Raw genomic sequence first — 22,185 nt, forward strand, 5'->3', positions numbered from 1 at the left:
TACCCCTAACACCCTGTATATACCAGGTGGCTCCCGGACGCCGTACTTTCTACTTATAAATGTCCCGCAAGCATAAGTGATGTGTGGGGTGTCTACCACCTACTTTTAACAGGGGAACGACTGCCAGCGGGCAGGTTACGTCAGAATATGAAGAGATAAGAAACAGAGTCACACTCGCAGCATGTTACTCAGCGTTCCCGGTCGAATGCACCCCTTGAATTAGTAAACATCGTTTTCGACCGCATACTTCTAGGCGGGTGTATGGTACAGCCGCACTATATTTACTGTCTGCTTATCGACAATGGCTAGTGTGTTCAGCAGCGATGAATACACATACATTACTTTTAACTGGACTGCCAGGTCGGAATGCAACCGAAGCTCCTAACAGACATATGCCGTCTACACAAGTATTTCACCGAACAGTACTGTGTTTGTTTCATACAAGCAACTCTTTTATCGCGTGGAATGTCTACACGTGTATAAATTAACACGTTATTAAATTTCCTTTTCTGCATCTTTGGCGTGTTACCAAACAGTTGCGGCGATTAGGGGGTGGGGCGAGAAGGGAACGTCGCCCCCGCCCCTCGCCACTTTGTGGAGTAAACATTACATATTCACTTTAGCCACCTGGAACTAGGAATTTTTTTTGCTAATTGCTCTACGTCGCACCGACACAGATAGGACTTATGGCGACGATGGGATAGGAAAGGCCTAGGAGTGGGAAGGAAGCGCCCGTGGCCTTAATTAAGGTACCGCCCCAGAATTTGCCTGGTGTGAAAATGGGAAACCACGGAAAACCATTTTCAGGGCTGCCGACAGTGGGGTTCGAACCTACTATCTCCAGAATACTGGATACTGGCCGCACTTAAGCGACTGCAGCTATCGAGCTCGGTGAAAATAAGAAAGAAGTGTAAGGTCTCCTTTACCGACATCTATGCGCCTAGCTATCACACTCCGATGAGATGTTTGGATGATATCGTTTTCGTAAACTAATAGTCTGTCATAATGTTAAGAAATATGTAGGGACACTGTTTTATCTTTGACAGGGATTGTCTCTTGCCCGGTCGCCAGCGCTGCGAGCTTGCCTCCCGCCATTTACAGTCAGATTTCATTGGTACATCATATTTATTTCCAGGTATTCTCTTTCGGCACAGCGTCTTTGTAATTCCTTTTCCTTTTATCATACATACACACAAAGATTATTTTGAATGAGAATTACAAGTGTTTCGTCGAAAGAAGTCATTATATAGCGCACAAAATACAATGTTTACGTCTTCTCTGATTGGCTGGTTCTTAAACCTAACGTAAAATTAACCACAAGAGCTTGGAGTTTGCAATCCCTTAATTTTACGAACTCGCAGTTAAGTTTACGTCGGCGCGTTGTGAATGGATCCATTAGATAACATGGCCGCTAACTTCTAAGTTAACGTTAATTTTAAGTTTACGTTACTTTTGCATTGTGAATGGGGCGTAACTACTTTGGCGTCTCAAAGCTCTTGGCATTGAGTAGTAGCTGTGCGTCTAGGGTTTGTACGTGCAGATATGCGTGTATATACCGGACCTCAGCTGCTGTTGTTTTGCTTGGACGGCCTGCACGATGTCGATCTGCTACTGAATGGCTGTATTGGAACTTTTTCTACAACTTTGAGGTAACACTTTGATTCACGTGAAGAATGTTGGCAACGTCAGCTTGTCTCATATACTGTAGAATTAAAGTGATGATTTTGGTGTGATGCCTCACTGATTACTACTTTACTACTACTAGTAAAACGATTCAATTCCGTCCCTGAAGGAGACGATGACCCTGCTAGACGATAAGCCAGGGAAATGTGATACGGTGAAGGATCCCAGGACAGCAGATGGTGGGGAACAATCCATCTTGGTCTCTTGAACACAGAATCGTAGAGCCACGGCAGAGCCGCGGCCACCGAACTTCCTCTGCTCGGTTGGTTAGTCGGTGGGTCGGAGTGCAGAGTGAGCCACTTGTAGGCTGAAGCCTTCTCTACAACCCCCGACCTATCACTGGCAGCGTATGACGGGGCATTTTGTTGCACACTGCATAAAAACCAGGTACACTAACAAGTTTGCTTAGACGTCACTTCAGCTCTTGTGTACTGTGTTGAAGGCAGAGTTGCCATGATTTAAACAACATACTTATTATCTAGTTATAAATAAAACATAAAAAGTATTCATCGCTATGGGTAATTTGCAAATAGGCCCAACTTTGTTTATACAGTAGGTGTCATTCATGGTTCGTAAGTTTGCTGTTACCTTCAGCGAGATTTCAGACTGCTGAGTATGAAGGTGGTGGTGGTGGTGATTACTGTTTTAAGAGGAAGTACAACTGGGCAACCATCCTCTGCTGAGTATGAAGCACGGACTTCTTATGCAATTTGGGATCTTTGAACGCTTGAGTATGGCTATACGGCTCCTAGATCGAGTCCTCTCACTCTTATGTTTCGCCCTTGCTCCTTGAAACTTCTGTCTTTGAAGCCAGTGGAATTATGATTTTGTTGAATTTCGATCGCGTGACATGTCCTTTGAGGGTGTGGTTGGTGGGCAGGGCGAGTGTTTTTCTATGCAAATGTCTAATTTATTTTGTCTCGTTGTATCCTGACAGAACCCAGGCGAGCTGTGCTGCAGGGCATAATGTGAGATACTCCAATTCTCTCTCTGTTAAGTATGGCCTAACTTTACCCAGGCTGCCTTACCTCCGTGACTCTAAAACTGATATAAAGACACGGAGCAATTGGCCGTGCACTTTGGGTCGTGCAGCTGTGAGCGTGCATTCGGGAGAGAGTGGGTTCGAACCCCACTGTCAGCAGCCCTGAGGATGGTTTTCTGTTGTATGCCATTTTCACACCAGGCAAATGCTGGGGTTATGCCTTAAATAAGGCCATAGTTGCTTCTTTCCCAACCGAGCTCGATAGCTGCTGTCGCTTAAGTGCGGCCAGTATCCAGTAATCGGGAGACAGTGGGTTGGAGCCCCACTGTCGGCAGCCCTGAAGATGGTTTTCCGTGGTTTCCCACTTTCACACCAGGCAAATGCCGGGGCGGTACCTTAGTTAAGGCCACGGCCGCTTCCTTCCACTTCCTAGGCCTCTCCCATCCCATCGTCGCCATAAGACCTATCCGTGTCGGTGCGACGTAATGCAAATAGAAAAAAAAATGCTTCTTTCCCACTCCTAGTCCTTTCTCATCGCATCGTCGCCTTAAGACCTGTCTCCATCGGTACGACGTAAAGCAAATTGTAAATTGCTATAACGGCATTTGCAAAAGTAGCGGTCGTTCTACCCTTAAAATAATAAACTTTTTTCATTTCTATGGTGTGCCCCCTTGCCTCAGGCGGCAGCGCGCCAGCCTCTTACCGCTGGATTCCTTGGTTCAAATCTCGGTCACTCAAGGTGAGGAAAGTGGACGCGGGACAGGATTTTCTCTGGGTACTCCTGTTTCCCCTGTCGTCTTTCATTCCAGCAACACTCTCCACTATCATGTCATTTCATCCGTCAGTCATTAATCATTGTCCAAGGTGAGTGTGACAGGCTTCAGCAGCCGGCACGGTTCCTATGCTCGCCGCTAAATGGGGACTTCATTCATTACATTTCTGACCAGTGAAAACTGGAAATGGGCTCAGAATGGATTTCGTAATGGAGATATAATTAATAATGATATATTAAACTCCCCCGAATACATTAATGCAGAGTCATGAAGCAAACATCCGGCTCCAAAGCTAATTGCTTAGCGTACTGGCTTAGGGTCTAAGGGGTCCCGGGATCGATTCCCAGTTGGGTCGTAGATTTTATCCATAATTGGTTGAATCCTCCATCTCGGGAACTGAGTTTATGTGCCATCTTCAACATTTGTTTTCATCATAGTTAGAGCCTCATCTTCACAGATGCGCAATCACCCATGGGCGTTAACTAGGAGGACTTGCATCCAGTCTCTCCGGAGGCCAAGAGTTCTTCTTCTTCTTCTTCTTCTTCTTCTTCTTCTTCTTCTTCTTCTTCTTCTTCTTCTTCTTCTTATTTACTATGAATTTCTTCTTAATAATGATAAAAATGCTGATGGTGACGACGTTTATGAAAAGGAAGAAGGATAATTCTGAACGAAATGGTTTCAGATACATTTGGCTCACCCTTAAGGATGCCTTTACATCTCATTGGAGCAGAATTCTCCTATACCGGGCGAGTTGGCCGTGCGCGTAGAGGCGCGCGGCTGTGAGCTTGCATCTGGGAGATAGTAGGTTCGAATCCCACTATCGGCAGCCCAGAAGATGGTTTTCCGTGGTTTCCCATTTTCACACCAGGCAAATGCTGGGGCTGTATCTTAATTAAGGCCACGGCCGCTTCTTTCCAACTCCTAGGCCTTTCCTATCCCATCGTCGCCATAGGACCTATCTGTGTCGGTGCGACGTAAAGCCCCTAGCAAAAAAGTATTCTCCTATATTCAGACAGGTAAAACTTTTATACTCTATTGTGACTGCAAGACAAATTAACTAGACATTGACCAGGCATATTCATATTAAATCTGTTCTTGACCAGTAGATTACTTTGTTTCGTAAATAAAGATATTCTTTGAGCAGATAAATTATCCAAGGACCACTCGGAAAGAAGATCCATATAACACGCGTATCATCTTACGAAACAACTTTAAAACAAGAATAAAAAAGCAAAAAGTTTCTGTCTTGAAGACACGAAATGTGGTTCGTCTGCAATGGCATAAGTAAACATTTATGTTGCTGGAGTCTGTTGAATTTAGCTCTCACTGGTAAATGAACAATCTGAATAATAATATTCTTTACTTTAAATTGCTGTACATTGTCTACCTTATAAGCAATTTTCAAAACGAATTTAACCGATGTAAAAGTGTAATAATAATAATAATAAACATTATGGTTATGTACAAGGAAACGGAAACTACTCACACATAGTAAAGCAAATTGTAAAATAAAATCGCTACTTAAGTGAATCTAGAAAGAAACGTGTTAGAGAAATGAATTAATAGTGATTATATTTCGTGACCTAGTAATTTACAGGCTTTCGGACTGAGCAGCGGTCACTTGGTAGGCCAAGCCCGTCAAGGCTGTAGTACTAAGGAGAAAAATACTTCGTCAGGTAAATAAGTGATAAATGTGCAGTCTCCCAAAATATGATGAGTACGTTTTTTCAGAAACAAATGAACATATAGATATAATGCTTCTTGTGGGTATCCGCAGGGTTTGTATCTACATAGCAGGTGAATTATATTTTGGTAATAAATAAAATTAAGTCTGATAGAATATTAAATGTGAGGTATATACAGTACTCTGCCTTCACTGTTTCGTTCTTTCTTTCTTTCTTTCTTTCTTTCTTTCTTTCTTTCTTTCTTTCTTTCTTTAAGCAACCGTACGTTTGACTCACCCGTAAGAATGCCTTCACTCTACATCCCAGTCGGGCAGACTTCTCCCTTAATACTCATACAGATAAAACTTTTTTACTGTATTGTGAGTGCGAGAGAAATTCTGACAGGCTGTAAGCCTCGAGCACCATCCTTCACAACAGACACACCAGACATCGAGGAGCCGCTGGCTACCTTCTGCGTACTGTACATCGTCTTTGTTTCATTAAATGCAGGAAACTTGTTATGTTTCCGTTGCAATGGATTCTGCACTTCCTGAATTAATACCATGAAACCACCTTTGAAAGCCGGGCTGGGTGTCTCAGACGGTTGAGACATTGGCCTTCCCACCCCAGCTTGGCAGGTCGGGTGGTATTTGAAGGTGCTCAAATACGTTAGCCTCGTGTCGGTAGATTTACTGGCACGTAAAAGAACTCCGGCGGGACTGAATTCCGGCATCTCAGCATCTCCGTAAACCGTAAAAGTAGTTAGTGGGGCGTAAAGATAATAACATTATTATTATTATTATTATTATTATTATTATTATTATTATTATTATTATTATTATTAGCACCTTTGAAGCAATACCTTTGGTATAACTGCTCTATCTAATATCTATCTAACATAGTTCCGATGTCGTAGGCTGCGGCAGCTTTTACCTTCTGTTCCTGCAGGGGCCATAATATGCTTGCTGTAAGGAGATGGTTTTGCTTTTTGCTAACTACCTCTCTCTTCTCGTGGCTCCGTTTCAGTACCCTACTTCTTCCTTCCTGGCCATTTCCTGGTTATTTGGAGTCGGTACTGTGTGTGGAATAGTCCCAACTTGACGACCTAATGCTGTTTCTATGTAGGTCTATTTAATTATTTACAATTTGTTTTACATCTTATGGCGACGATGGGAGAGGAAAGAGCTGGGAGTGCGAAGAAGCGGCCGTGGTATTTGCTAGTGTGAAAATGGGAAACAACACAATATCACCTTCAGGGCTGCCACTATCTCCCGAACGCAAGCTCATAGCTGCGCGCCGCTAACCGCACGACGAATTCGCTCGGTGATGCTGTTCCTGACGCGAACACTATATGGAGGGATGTGGTTTCTTCTCTATTGCGTGTTGTGTTTGTATGGTAGTTCATAGTGTAATGTGTTCTGCGTGAATGAAGAGATGTGCATTAAGATAGACACAAACACCAGTCCCCGAGCCACAGAGAGAAAATCATATGTATCACACCCACTGACCTGTGAACTGAGAGCCACTGCGCTGACCATTCAACCAGGGATCCGGACAGGTTCGGTGCTCTACAATAACACAAATTAAAGACATCTAAGGAAAGAAAATGAAGTTCTTTCAGTCGTTTTCTTTACCAGTAGTAGCTTCCATATACCATAGCTACACAGTTTATCACACGGGCTTCACTCACTGAGTTAACGTTTTCAGTGACCACGAAATCCGATGACACTAACATGAAGCAGGAATAACATCACCTAACTGTTGAGTTCCATTTCATTTTTATACATCGACGCAGATAATGTGGGTGTTATAATTAAGCTAGTCATCGTTCAGTTAATCATTCGTGTCCCATTCAAATATTTTTCGCGATATTTCTGCCTCCGTATGTATGCATCTTTATTTGCAACGGTCATTCTTCTTCCGGAGCCGCGTCGTAACGTCCCCCGCAATCCATCTTACGCCGTCAGCGCCACCAGGTCTGTCGGAAGCCCATTCTTCCCGCGACCCCGTTCATAGAGTAGATGATGTATCGGACATAGACGTACGCGACCTGACAACGCTAGTTTTCCAAGTCGTACTAAGACGCCGCTGAACTTCAAACTTGAATTGTCCTTGTGAGTCGATATCATCGTGTGCAACCCAACACAGATGCAATACTTACTGGTATTACACTCAGACAATATAACAGTTATAATACTGGCTGGTGTGCAGAATTTACAGCATTATTTCACCGACTGACTGTACCGCGCAGTCAGTGTAAGTTACTTACATCCCTCATTTACACTTAATCGAAAACGGGAAGTGTACAGAAAGGAAAATCTAAAAATTACACCCCTATTAAAGTTTATCATACGATATTTAATGTTTGAACAAAATATAATCTTCCGCTAAATACTGACCGTGATAAGTTTATTCATTCTTAATAATAGTCTAATAATATTATTATTACTAATAATAATAATAAAAATAATAATATGCGATGGCATCTATTGAAAAACTCTATGAATTTGCATCCAGAACAGGACTCCGAATCTCATACCAGAAAATTCGCTACATCGAAGGATCTCTTCGGTACTAAATGGACAACCAATGAAAACCAAATATGCCAAATTACCTCAAGAGTCTACATTCAAATACCTGGGAGAAGGCATCCAACCTTCAGGACTGAATCCCGAAGCAAACAAAGAAATGATCTCTAAACTACAAAGAGCATACCGACTTGATTGGAACCGATATATTAAAACATCCATAACCCGAAATGCAAAAATAAGGCATTACATCACTCACCAAGCCCGAAGCACTACATGCATCTGAAACACTGATCATTGGGGGCAGATCATTGATTAAAGATGTTTAAAAGCAAGAAAGAAAAATCGTAAGGAAATTTTTTGGATCAGTCTCTACAGGTGGAATCTAGACGAAAAGGAAATCTCATGACCTGTACGAAAACTCAGAGAAAATCCCAGACACGTTGTGACTTCCCCTCTCGGAGAACAATCATCAAATGAGAAATGCAACCATTCAAGCTAAGGGCGCCAATCTTTAAGTTGAGGACTTAAAGATAAAAATTTATAATCAAGCTTGGACGGACTCTTATCACAGGGGTGGGGTGATAGTACACTAATCATTAAGCAGGAGAATTAAAAATCAAAAGGCTAATTAAGGCAGATTGATTAAAGTGAACTAGAAAAATACTATTTATTATATTTAATATAAATGACGACGGTTTAACGAGAACTGAATTTAAATTAAAAAATGAATTTAACAGAAAATTGAATGACTCTACTTCGCGAAAACTTGCAATATCTTTAACTCGCTTGCTCACCATGTAGTCTTGTTCTGCTGGTCCTTGGGAAGCTTCCATCCTTGTAGCTGGAACATCATCGGTCGTCTTTGATATCTCTTCATCTGCAGCGAAGTACCATTCCTGCCTTGCAAATTGCACCTCCCACTAATTGGAAAATGACTTCAAAACTAACACTCCCTATTATGCTTTATCCCGTATATTGGAGATAAGCCCTAAGCCATAGTTAGAAGAACCACCTTGGGTTATTTGGAGAGGATACTCAATTAAGAATCCTTCCAACTTTACTGAAAATATTCTCTGAAGTTTCATTTCTATCTAGATTAATACTACCTGTTGACTTAAACTGGTTCAAACCGGTCTTGTAGCCGAGCTGTACGAACTTCCTGATGAGAGTGGCTATACACCCCTCATTCAGAATTTCTAAGTACCACGTCGTGGTAAATGAAGTAAAATACTAACGTAGAATCAAACGAAGAAGATTAAGTAGCAGGTCACGTAGAAGATCCAAGTCTAGTAGAAGAGATGCAAGATCTAAGTAGAAGATGCAAGATGAAGCCAAGAGCTCCAGCACGCCCTTTTATAACCTTCACTGGCGCTAATTACAGGTCGCTACACGTGGTCCAATCAGATGACATGTCTCTCCCCACTCCAAATATTAGAGTTGACGGGTCTTAACTCTGATATTAACTGTTCTTCTATTGGTCCATTCTCTCAGTATCCATGGCAATATGACGCTCCTTTCAAAATATAGGCGTAGATCAGTTTGAATAATTCTGGTCGAAATACGGTGGCTTACGTTGGGACGCGTGAACACGTGCTCGCTTTCCCAGAACTTGGTGTCTAATTTGTCCTTTCTCCCTCCTCGGTGATGTGGCAAGATAGCGGAAATCTACTGCAAGTTAATTTTAAACAAATGTCGCAAGAATCTAAGTGAATATTAGAATATTCAGCCCTCGTTTACAAGTCGTAGTTACAAAGTAATGAAATGATAGTGAGCAAATGATTAAACATGAATTATAATACAATTACATACCAAAATAAATATCATGACGTTAAATTTCTGAATTAATTACACATAATAAAATTAATATAATTACACTGTAACGTCTGGAACGTTACATACGCCCCCATGAGTTCTTAACAAATATCATATGAGTTGAGAACTCACACACTTACTCCCACATTGACTTGAAATACCTCTATTACCTGCCCATAACGAGCGACATTATTTTCATACAATTAATTATATCTCACTCTTTCCATCATATCTCTCTTAGACTGCTTACCATTGCGACTGTCTGTTATTTCAGTTCATCTTGAGGTTTAGATGGTAAATTATGCCCAACATGAGCAACTTTTCACTTTTGTAAAAAAAAACAAGATTATCCTAGAAAATATAACATAATATATATACAATTCAGATTCCAGACTCTGCCGAGTGTCTATCTGTCCTTTTACTCCCCACATCTCTCCGACATTCTTTGCTAGATAGCAATAACACGTTCTTTTCCAATCTTTTACCTTAGAAACATGGAAAACAAATGATACAAACAATTTACACTTTTATCACTCTTTCGAATGTTTCAACCTTATCTTGAAGCAGGATGCAATACACTTCACTCGAATACACACGTGATTTAAGCTCACGGTAAAATTATTGCAAGTTAGAAATGCACATACGGGAAAATTAATTATTTGCCGTCGTCAGCTTTAATTAGCCTTCTGTAACATCTCAGAAAACAAATATATAAAATTTCATGGCCTCACATACGGAAAACAGATGATCGATCGTCAATGAACAAGCGTGACTCTACCGCCACACAAACACCTCCCTTGTTTATAAACACAACTAGGAAATACCACCACAATTGAGACGTAAACTCATCCACTCGTAGTCTGACATAACAAGTAGCAACTTCCCCGAGTTACTGACCTATATCTCACAATCCGGTTCAGCCACCTCACACGACAGGTATCTCCGTAAACTACTAATGTTATATGAACCATTCATTACGCTCTCGCCATCCGCTAACTTGTAAGCACAGGGTCCTAGTTTACGATGTACTTTATAAGGGCCTTGATATAAAAGAAAAAATTTCTTAGTCACCTTATCCTCACTATTTGACAACATGGGAACTCTCACCAAAACCATATCACCTACCTCAAAGTTATCCAGTACCTTACGTTTCTGTTGCCTTTTACGTTTATCTCCAGATTTAATCAGGTTCTCCCGTGCCAGTCGGACGTAAAATTCATCATTACGAGGTGGTTCTTCAGGCAAACCTAACACTCTCTAATTATGGACTTCCATTTTCTCGAAATAAATTGCGGTCCACTGTCTGATAATATTCTAAGAGGAGTACCTAATTCTGGGATATACGTCTCTTTGATTATACGACTACAAGATTTTCCAGTGGCTTTTCTCATACCGTATAATCTGACCAATTTCGAGAAGGCATCAATAATAACTAAAATATATTGGAAGCCGAACTGTCCCTTTACCACAGGTCCAAATAAATCAGTACACACCAAGTCACCAGGTCTTTCTGAGATTACTGCCTGACGAGGTCCTTCTAAATAGCGGTTAGGAACTTTGCTACGCTGACACAGATCGCAAGTGGAAAGAATTTTTCTTATATCTCTTCCCATCTTGTCCCATATAAAATTCTGTCGGATCTCATACAGAACTTTATTAGCTCCAAAATGTCCTAATTCCTTGTGGATAAACCAAATCAATTCCACACGTAGCGCTTTGGGTACACAAATCCCCCAGAGATCCTCGCCACATTTCCTGGCTAGAAACCCGTTAACCAGTTTGTACGTGTGCCTACCATGCGACACAGTGAGCTGCTCTCCTCCCTGAAGTACAGACAAAGGTTCCCGACATTCTTCGTCTACCGACTGTTCAACCAATAGGTTACGTAGTCTATTTAGAGCAGTTTCATTTTCCTTAGACAGACATGTACATATAATAATGCCCTCACGTGGCTCTAGAAGGCTACCTTCTTCGCTCAACTTCGGATCACGTGACAATAAATCAGCAAGGACATTATTCTTTCCCTTAATGTGAGTTACCTTAAAATCATAGTCTTGTAGGGCGAGTATCCATCTACTAACTCTGTTAGACGATAACTTACACTTGGATACAAAAGAAAGAGCATGATGATCCGTCCTAATTTCAAATTCGGTACCTAAAACATACATCCTAAATTTACTCAGGGAGTATACGATAGCTAGGAATTCAAGTTCCGTTATAGTATAACGCTTTTCAGCAGCACTTAAACCTCTGGAAGCTAAAGACACAATCCCTAAATTACCATCATCATCTACTTGACATAGTGCACCAGCGATACCACAGTGAGATGCATCCGTCAGCAACACATACTTCCCATCGGGCATGGGGTATCTCAAAACAACCGCCTGCCTGAATCCTTCTTTTAATTTTAGGAAAGCTCTATTATGATCTTGTGTCCATTCCCACTTACTGCCAGCTTTCAATAGTTCTCTAAATGGCTCTAGTAAGTTACCAAATCTCACTACAAATCTTCTGAAAAAATTACATACACCAATATACGATCTGAGCTCCTTAATATTTCTAGGTGTCGTAGTATTCAATATTTTTTCAATTCTTGTGCTCTCAGGCGTCACTCCCATTGCCGATACACGGTGCCCCAAAAAAGTCACCTCTCGTCTACTGAAAACACATTTGTCAAGTTTCAGAGTAAAACCAGCATACTCTAATTTAGAAAAAATCCTCTCCAAGTGGTCCAAGTGCTCTTCAAAGGTACTAGATCCTATGACCAAATCATCGATATAAATAGTAGCATAATCTCCAGTATCATCTCCCAAGGCAATACTAAGTGCGCGAATAAGAGCTGCCGAACTCGTACGGGTCCCAAAAGGAACACGCCTAAATTGGTACAAACTATGCTTATAGCTGAAAGCAGTAAGAGGCCTGTCTTCTGATCTTAAAGGTATCTGCCAAAAACTACTCCTAAGATCTAACGTAGAAAACCAACTCTTACCCTGAAAATTCTGTATCAACTCTTCAATGGTTTGTGATCTCAACTGATCAGCACCAATACGTCGGTTCATCTCCCTGCCATCAATACACAAACGTATTGATCCATCAGACTTAGGCACGACAATTAAGGGATTAACGTATTGACTGTTTGATAATTCAATCACATCGTCTGCTAACATAGCTTGAATTTGATCCTCCACGGCTTTTGCATATTTGTGTGGTATCGGATACCGCGGTCCGCTGAATGGAGTCTTATCCAGCACAGAAAAAGAATGTTCATACAGATGGGTAACACCAGGTTTCTCGGAGAAAATCTCCACGTGTTCACATAACACTTCATATAACTTGTCCTTCTGGATTTCATTTAACTCATTTCTACTTACGGCTTCTTTCAAGCCACATATTTTATCCTCATTAATCCACAACTGACACAACTTCAGGCCCTCACTAGCCTCTTCATTTATTTTAGAAACCTCTCTCATTCTCCACACTGTACTAACTTCCGTTCTCCTCTGAATTTCCTCCTCAAACTTGACCTTGATATCCTCATTATTCCACCTCAAATTTAGCACTAGATCATTGTAATTTAACTGAGCCAATTTTAACGTTAACCAGTCAGATCCCAAGATAAGATCAAATATCAAATGCGGAATTACCAAACATATCTGAACGCTAATAGAATTATTAATGCAGATCGGGACAGCTACTTGTTTACAAATTTGCTTAGACTTCTTTCCAACAGCCGTAATGATGAAAGTAGACTTAACAGGCATTTCCTCCAACTGAATACCCTGTTTCACTAATGACTCATACCACTGAGAACTAATACATGATATTTGGCTACCAGAATCAATCAAAACTTTAACCCACGCCCCCCAGACTTTCAATTTAACAACGGGATTGACTACTTTATTACTTGAATCTCCATTATTCTGCTCGGGTTCATACAACAAATCGTCTCTAACATCGAGGTCATATGGTAACACTTTCATGGCAAGACACTTCGCTACCTTCGTACTAGGCTGGAATTCTGACCTAACATTACAGCCTCTAGTTAGTTTAAAGGTTCCCTTTGTGTATTGACGTTGGACTCATTAGTACATTGCTCTGGCCTCCGTTGGGAATTTGCTGTCCTATATTCCTGTGCTCCGCTCCTGCTGTTCTGCTGAGGTCTGAACTGATTGCGAGCTTCGTGATTCTGTGTTCTACCGCTATGTCTCATTCCGTTGTGATGACTAAAGTTCTGAATATTCTCCGTTCTACTCGTAAGGTTACCTAACGCATCAAAACTGCCTAATAGGTTCTCCATCTCCTGAATAGTACCAACTTTTTGCATACAGGCCGCTTCTCTCACCCTGTCCGGAAAATGTCTTAAAAGTAGTCTTACTACATCAGACCCCTCGGTTATACCATCTAAGTTCTGACAAATCATGACATGTGCCAGGAAGTACTCGGTCATAGTAACTCCTTCATGCTGTTTGTACCTCCCAAATACCACCCTTTCTCTCTCCCGAGCTTGTATCGCTTCATTCCAGAATTTCTCTCTAAACTTATTTCTGAATTCTTTCAGGTTCGTCATCGTCTGCCTATATACCATGAACCAAGACCGTGTTTCTCCTACAAAAGCATGGTCAATATTTTCCATAACGTCTTCCCAGTCCATAGACCCTTCCTCTAGACGCTTTTCAAATCGTTTTTCTATCATCTTAAGGAAATCTAGCGGGTTCGTTTGTTTCCCATTAAATTTAGGTAGTTCTATTTCCCGTATGTAGCTATTTCCTAGACATTGCCTTCCCGTGAAAACCTGTTTATCCTTTGCCACCTGTTTTAACTGATTTTCTGCTTTCTCCATCCGGCATTCTACATCTCTGTCTCTCCTATCAATTTCTCTCTCCAAATTAACCTGCTTCTCTTTCAATGTCCTAATTTCAATCTTATTCTCTTCAGCTATCGCAAACCTTTCTTCACTTGCCCGGGTCTCATCTTCTATTCTAAGCTTTACCGTGTCAATCTCTTGTTGGACGTGGTCTTTAAATATCCGTATTTCCTCTCTTTGAGTCTCAACTCTCTTATCAATACTAGTGACCTGCCTCATTACTTCCTCCCTAGTAGAGTTGTTTTCCTTCCCCATTAATTCCAGGAATTCACTTCTCTGCCCCGCAAACTTTTCTTCTACCTCTTTCCCTCGCCGTTCATATTCACTTTTCTGGTCCTCTAATCGCTTATTAAAATGTTCATTTTTTACCACCAGATCGCGTAACTGCCTACTGTGTTCGTCCATTCTCCGATTCGCTTCCTCCTTATTTTCCCTCATCTCCCTGCTTAATTCAGCTTTAGTTTGCTCTAACTGTTCTTTAAGTTCATATTTAATATTCTCAATTTTAGTGTTAGTTTGTTCTAATTCACCTTTAAGCTCATTTTTACTGTCCTCTATCTTACTTAACATTAATTGCATCATTGCCATTAACTGATCATTATTATTACTTTTATTGTTAGTGTTTACTTCCGCTTCGCCCCCCATCCTACTATCATCTGACTCCATACTGACTTCTTTCTGCTTGCCTTCACTCTCCATACTACTTACACTTCTATCTTCAATTTCCTCTACTAGACTACACAACTCTTCCTCTGAACTCAATACATTATTGCCTTTTATCGCCCGTCCACTGCGCAACATCCTCTCCTCTTTCGTTTGATCAGCCATGACCCTTCCCACAATCAAACACTCCTAATGAAACGTGGATATCCAAATTTTGCCCATAATACGAATTCTGATATCGTTACTGTCATTAACTGCTCCGTACTTAATGATTTTCTCGCCACACGTTGGAGCGGCATTTATGTGACTTCCCCTCTCGGAGAACAATCATCAAATGAGAAATGCAACCATTCAAGCTAAGGGCGCCAATCTTTAAGTTGAGGACTTAAAGATAAAAATTTATAATCAAGCTTGGACGGACTCTTATCACAGGGGTGGGGTGATAGTACACTAATCATTAAGCAGGAGAATTAAAAATCAAAAGGCTAATTAAGGCAGATTGATTAAAGTGAACTAGAAAAATACTATTTATTATATTTAATATAAATGACGACGGTTTAACGAGAACTGAATTTAAATTAAAAAATGAATTTAACAGAAAATTGAATGACTCTACTTCGCGAAAACTTGCAATATCTTTAACTCGCTTGCTCACCATGTAGTCTTGTTCTGCTGGTCCTTGGGAAGCTTCCATCCTTGTAGCTGGAACATCATCGGTCGTCTTTGATATCTCTTCATCTGCAGCGAAGTACCATTCCTGCCTTGCAAATTGCACCTCCCACTAATTGGAAAATGACTTCAAAACTAACACTCCCTATTATGCTTTATCCCGTATATTGGAGATAAGCCCTAAGCCATAGTTAGAAGAACCACCTTGGGTTATTTGGAGAGGATACTCAATTAAGAATCCTTCCAACTTTACTGAAAATATTCTCTGAAGTTTCATTTCTATCTAGATTAATACTACCTGTTGACTTAAACTGGTTCAAACCGGTCTTGTAGCCGAGCTGTACGAACTTCCTGATGAGAGTGGCTATACACCCCTCATTCAGAATTTCTAAGTACCACGTCGTGGTAAATGAAGTAAAATACTAACGTAGAATCAAACGAAGAAGATTAAGTAGCAGGTCACGTAGAAGATCCAAGTCTAGTAGAAGAGATGCAAGATCTAAGTAGAAGATGCAAGATGAAGCCAAGAGCTCCAGCACGCCCTTTTATAACCTTCACTGGCGCTAATTACAGGTCGCTACACGTGGTCCAATCAGATGACATGTCTCTCCCCACTCCAAATATTAGAGTTGACGGGTCTTAACTCTGATATTAACTGTTCTTCTATTGGTCCATTCTCTCAGTATCCATGGCAATATGACGCTCCTTTCAAAATATAGGCGTAGATCAGTTTGAATAATTCTGGTCGAAATACGGTGGCTTACGTTGGGACGCGTGAACACGTGCTCGCTTTCCCAGAACTTGGTGTCTAATTTGTCCTTTCTCCCTCCTCGGTGATGTGGCAAGATAGCGGAAATCTACTGCAAGTTAATTTTAAACAAATGTCGCAAGAATCTAAGTGAATATTAGAATATTCAGCCCTCGTTTACAAGTCGTAGTTACAAAGTAATGAAATGATAGTGAGCAAATGATTATACATGAATTATAATACAATTACATACCAAAATAAATATCATGACTTTAAATTTCTGAATTAATTACACATAATAAAATTAATATAATTACACTGTAACGCCTGGAACGTTACAACGTTTGGGAAAAGACGTTTGAAATATTCTCAGGATGGTTAATCAGAGATAGACCAAAAGAATTCTAAACCTTGCCCTATCAATGAAAGTAAAAAACAATTGGCTGCTCAAAGTTATAAAAGAACTTCAGGAAATACTCAACACAGATGACATTGTGTTAGAAATCAATCAATCAATCAATCAATCAATCAATCAATCAATCAATGAATCAATCAATCAATCAATCAATCAATCAATCAATCAATCACTACTGATCTGCATTTAGGACAGTCGCCCAGGTGGCAGATTCTCTATCTGTTGTTTTCCTAGCCTTTTCTTAAATGATTTCAAAGAAATTGGAAATTAATTGAACATTTTCCTTGGTAAGTTATTTCAAGTCCGCCTCTGTGGTGTAGTGGTTAGCGTGATTAGCTGCCACCCCCGGAGGCCCGGGTTCGATTCCCGGCTCTGCCACGAAATTTGAAAGGTGGTATGAGGGCTGGAACGGGGTCCACTCAGCCTCGGTAGGTCAACTGAGTAGAGGTGGGTTCGATTCCCACCTCAGCCATCCTGGAAGTGGTTTTCCGTGGTTTCCCACTTCTCCTCCAGGCGAATGCCGGGATGGTACCTAACATAAGGCCACGGCCGCTTCCTTCCCTCTTCCTTGCCTATCCCTTCCAATCTTCCCATCCCTCCACAAGGCCCCTGTTCAGCATAGCAGGTGAGGCCGCCTGGGCGAGGTACTGGTCATTCTCCCCAGTTGTATCCCCGACCAAGAGTCTGAAGCTCCAGGACGCTGCCCTTGAGGCGGTAGAGGTGGGATTCCTCGCTGTGTCCGAGGGAAAAACCGACCCTGGAGTGTAAACAGATGATGATGATGATGATGATGAAGTTATTCCAATCCGTAACTCTCCTTCCTATAAACGAATATTTACCCCAATTTGGCCCCGCGAATTCCAACTTTATCTTCATATTGTGATCTTTCCTTCTTTTAAAGACACCACTCAAACTTATTTGTCTACTAATGTCATTCCACACCATCCAAGCACTACCACCAAAAAAAGCTGGTCAGAAGATCGCAAGAAAAACTACAGCGAGGAAATGAAGAGATTTTGGGAGAAGAAAAGGCAACGACGTCAGCTAAAACAGTTAAATTGCGATTTTTATAAAATTTGATTAACCTACATAATATAGACAAATTTTATTGTATAAAGCAAAGAAATGTGTGATTATACGTCTTTATCACGGCGAGTCTTATAAGTACACGGCTAGAACACAGCTGTTTAAAGACACGTCCCTTACCGCTATTACACAGCCGAAGACAAAATAATGTTAACCGCAATGTGTCGCGGCGATCCTGTCCACACCGCTTCGTGCAACGGTCGGGAAGGCCTGTTAAATGGCCGGATTGGTGTGTCACGTGCAGTAATTACCAGTGCATGGACGTGGACCTAAGGTGGATAATAATTGAGTTACAAGCCGAAACAGGCATTAGAAAACGAACCATTCACCGAACTGACGTACAAAGAGGTCACGATATGCCATGTGTTCTGACCACATGGTACGCAACCGGCAGGAAGGCCAGCAAATGCTGGAGAGAATAATGACCGCGGATGAATTTTGGGCCAGGGCGTACGAAGAGCTCAAACGCCAGTCTGTAGTATGGCGACATGCACGATCTCCACGAAGACAGAAGTTCCGGGAAAACGCTTCCTTGGTGAAGCTGATGGCCATTGATGTGGCTTACGATGACAGAGACGTGATTGTATGTCGCTTCTTTCCACATGCCACAGTGATGACAGCAAAGACAGTTACTTCGTATCATTAGGGAAGCCCAGACCGTCTCAACAATGCCATCCTTCGCCACGTAAATGTCAGACCACATGCAGCAGAGGCTGTGCCGATGCAACTTCAGGCACAATTTGATTTTCATCGCACAACCCCAGCATTTGCCTGGTGTATCTAACAGAGATACATTCATCAACCTGCCGTCGCACTGAATTCCGGATGCGCTGATCAATGCTAACGGAGGACATTTTGAACATTTCATGCAAGGAAGAGTTCCATGTGTATACTGGAACGTTCTGTTCCTGTGTGCTTACCATGAATAATGTACTACGTAGAGTTGTAGAAAATGAGTTCTAACATGGAAAAAGGTGTTTCCGGACCCATATCTGTATAACATATTTTCTTCTTCTATGTGCGAGGAATCTGTCCTGAAAGTTAGGCCGTACGTAACTTTTACACTCTATATTTACATTCGTCTGGTATATCCCGTATGTGTGCGAAGAAATTAATAGCCATTACTTCTGCCATAACATTCGTAATAATAATAATAATAATAATAATAATAATAATAATAATAATAATAATAATAATAATAATAATAATAATAATAATAATAATAATAATAATATATTTTATTTATTGTATGATGAATGTATGTACATATAGGCCTATATAGTATCAGGATAAATGTGCTTAGTCACAAATCCGTACAATACTACAACTCTAGGTCTAGTTATTTGATACAATCAACTGCTTCATCCGATATGCGGTGAATGTCCATTAGCTTTCCATTGAAAGCTCGAATTGGACATTCAGCAACAATGTGGTGGATTGACTGAGGGAGGGCCACCACAATTACAATTTGCAGAGCTAGTCCAACCCGATTTGCACAATAATAATAATAATAATAATAATAATAATAATAATAATAATAATAATAATATACTTGTTTTACGTCCAACTAACTACTTTCATGGTTTATGAAAACACCCATGTGCCGGAAGTTTGACGTCTAGGAGTGCTTTGACATGCAAGTAAATCTGTTGATATGAGGCTGGCTAACTTGAATGACTTGAAATACCAACGGACTGAACTGAGATCGAAGGCCAGTGTTCTACTCTCTAAGCTACTTGGGCCGACGTCTTAACTTTTATGTTATAAATTGTGCTCCACCAACATGAAAATTTTTCATATATTCTCCGCTCAAATGATTGATTCCGCGAGTCCAAATTAAAATCAAACAACTGGTTGATTTAGACTAACGATGGTTAACGTTCTCAATCTGCGGCTTATAAGCACAATGGGCTGAATATGTATGTAAATTTCTCTGGAACGCATTTTATAAGTGAATATGGTTACATAAATGTCCTCTGAATAGACCTATAGGTAATAACTTAACACTATATAAGACTGTTTACATACTGGGAGGAAATAGCCCAACGTTCAGTAAGTCAGTTTAACTTGACTTAAGCGCTCTCCATTAGCCTTGGAATTGCCAGTTTGGAGATTAAAGTCCAAGCAGGCGAGGTGCATGGGAAACGCTTCCTCGGTTACCCACGAGTCTAGAATTTAAATCACCTTCCCTAGCAAAATAACCTGCCACCCATTTCTCCTTGTTTGAGACACTGAGCCGGCACTTTCAAAGCATTAAAGCGCAAACAAGTAGTGCGTTACTTCTCATAAAGTCATGACGTTTTTGATTACATGTTTGGAAGTTTATCCAAGAGTAGATTACTTAAAGACGAGAATATCTTTAAAAGAATGTACACGTCAGGAAGTTCCATACCTCACATCAAAATGGAATTATAGGTTTTTCTGTACCGGCTTCAGAGAATCAATCGTTTTACGAGTAGTAGATAGTAGCGGGCTTCTCATAACTGTTTACATTTCTTTTCCATTGCTTAGATAGCTCAGGCTGTAGGCCTAAATTTGTTTAAATGTCATGTTTTATACAATTATAGTTTTCTTGTGTACATTATTGTAAATGAAGTCACAATCCATTCCTCATTTACGTTCTTCTCTTCCTTGCTAACGCAGTATGATACATGTTTATCGCATTTATGTATATTTCTGTTAAAATCTTCTAAAGCATACGATATAACTTTGAAAACATTTTCAATATTCCTTTCTTTTAAATCACAGCACATAAAATACATCTAAATTTATAATTGATAATTTCTTTCGTTACGACATTCGCACCATTCTGCATTATATAATGGCGATAAAGCCTGTATGAGATCTCACTGTTACAAATGAACTTCTTAATACAAATGCAATTCATTCAATGTGAAAAAGTGAGCGCATGTAGGATAAACTGAATTTTGATCTTATAACTCTCGCGTACGTAAGAAAAATGATGATGTTTCAGTACCTTAAGGTAGACTGTCCATTTCTCGCCGCGGAAAATGGTATGACGCAGCAACTGACAGTAGCTTCCTGTCCTCAGTGATCGTGATGGAGTCGTTTGATATTTAAAAGTGCTCATATATACATTTTTTTTACAATTTTCTTTACGTCGCACCGACACAGGTAGCTCTTACGACGACGATGGGATAGGAAAGGCCTAGGAGTGGGAAGGAAACTGCCGTGGCCTGAACTAAGGTACAGCCCCAGCATTTGCTTGGTGTGAAAATGGGAGACCACGGGAAACTATCTTCAGGACTGCCGACAATGGGATTAGAACCCACTATTTCCCGGATGCAAGCTCACAGCTGCGCGCCCCTAACCGCACGGCCAACTCACCCGGTGTGCCCATTCCAGGGCAAAATGCCGGAATTTTTGCATCTCTTAAGACCGAGATCATCTGATGAGTCGTTCAAAATAATAATAATAATTAATAATAATAATAATAATAATAATAATATAATATATAATATACTAGCAAGATACCCGTGCTTCGCTACGGTATTATACTGAAATTTAGAATTGAATGCTTATTGTTTTATATATAATCCGCCAATATTCGCGATCTGACTCGTTTTCTGAGAGAATCCGCCAAAATTCGTGATCTGACTCGTTTTCTAATAGATTATGGGAAGTTTCCTCCCATTTTCCAATCTTTCTTCCCAGCAATCGATTTCGTACTTCCGTGCTAAGTCCAGGTATTCCACCCGGTCAGTTGGGTCCATAATATTTGCCATCTTTTCCTATAAGCATTTTTAATATGGGACAAATCCTTCAGGAGATCCAGCGTGGTGTCGTCTTGGGTGCCTTGGCGATACTGAACCCGCGGCCGGACTGCATTCTTAGTCATTACCCGTTCAGGACCCGTTTTCAGCGCGGTCCGCACATTTGACGACGGTCCAGAACATTATTATTATTATTATTATTATTATTATTATTATTATTATTATTATTATTATTACTATTATAGATGTTATTCCCCACAGCAAGATGCAAGACCGCTACTTGGCGGTAAATTACATCTGCTGCCATTGTCATTGTTGAAAATGTGACCAACACCATTGTTGGGCGTAGGCAAGTGTGCTGGATTTCTGGCCATACGAATGACATACTTCCGTGCATTATTGACCTTATTATGGAGGTGAAAAATTGGACGGTCAATCTCATTCCTATCGTTTATTTCAAATGTGTTTAAATTTTTATTTATATGCCAGGAGAATCTACTGCAATCTAAGAACGTTCTCCGAAGGAAAAGATGGCTCTTGAAAACGAACCCAGGAAAGATT

The sequence above is a fragment of the Anabrus simplex genome, chromosome 2 (assembly GCF_040414725.1).
Source record: "Anabrus simplex isolate iqAnaSimp1 chromosome 2, ASM4041472v1, whole genome shotgun sequence".
In the NCBI taxonomy this organism is placed as follows: domain Eukaryota; kingdom Metazoa; phylum Arthropoda; class Insecta; order Orthoptera; family Tettigoniidae; genus Anabrus; species Anabrus simplex.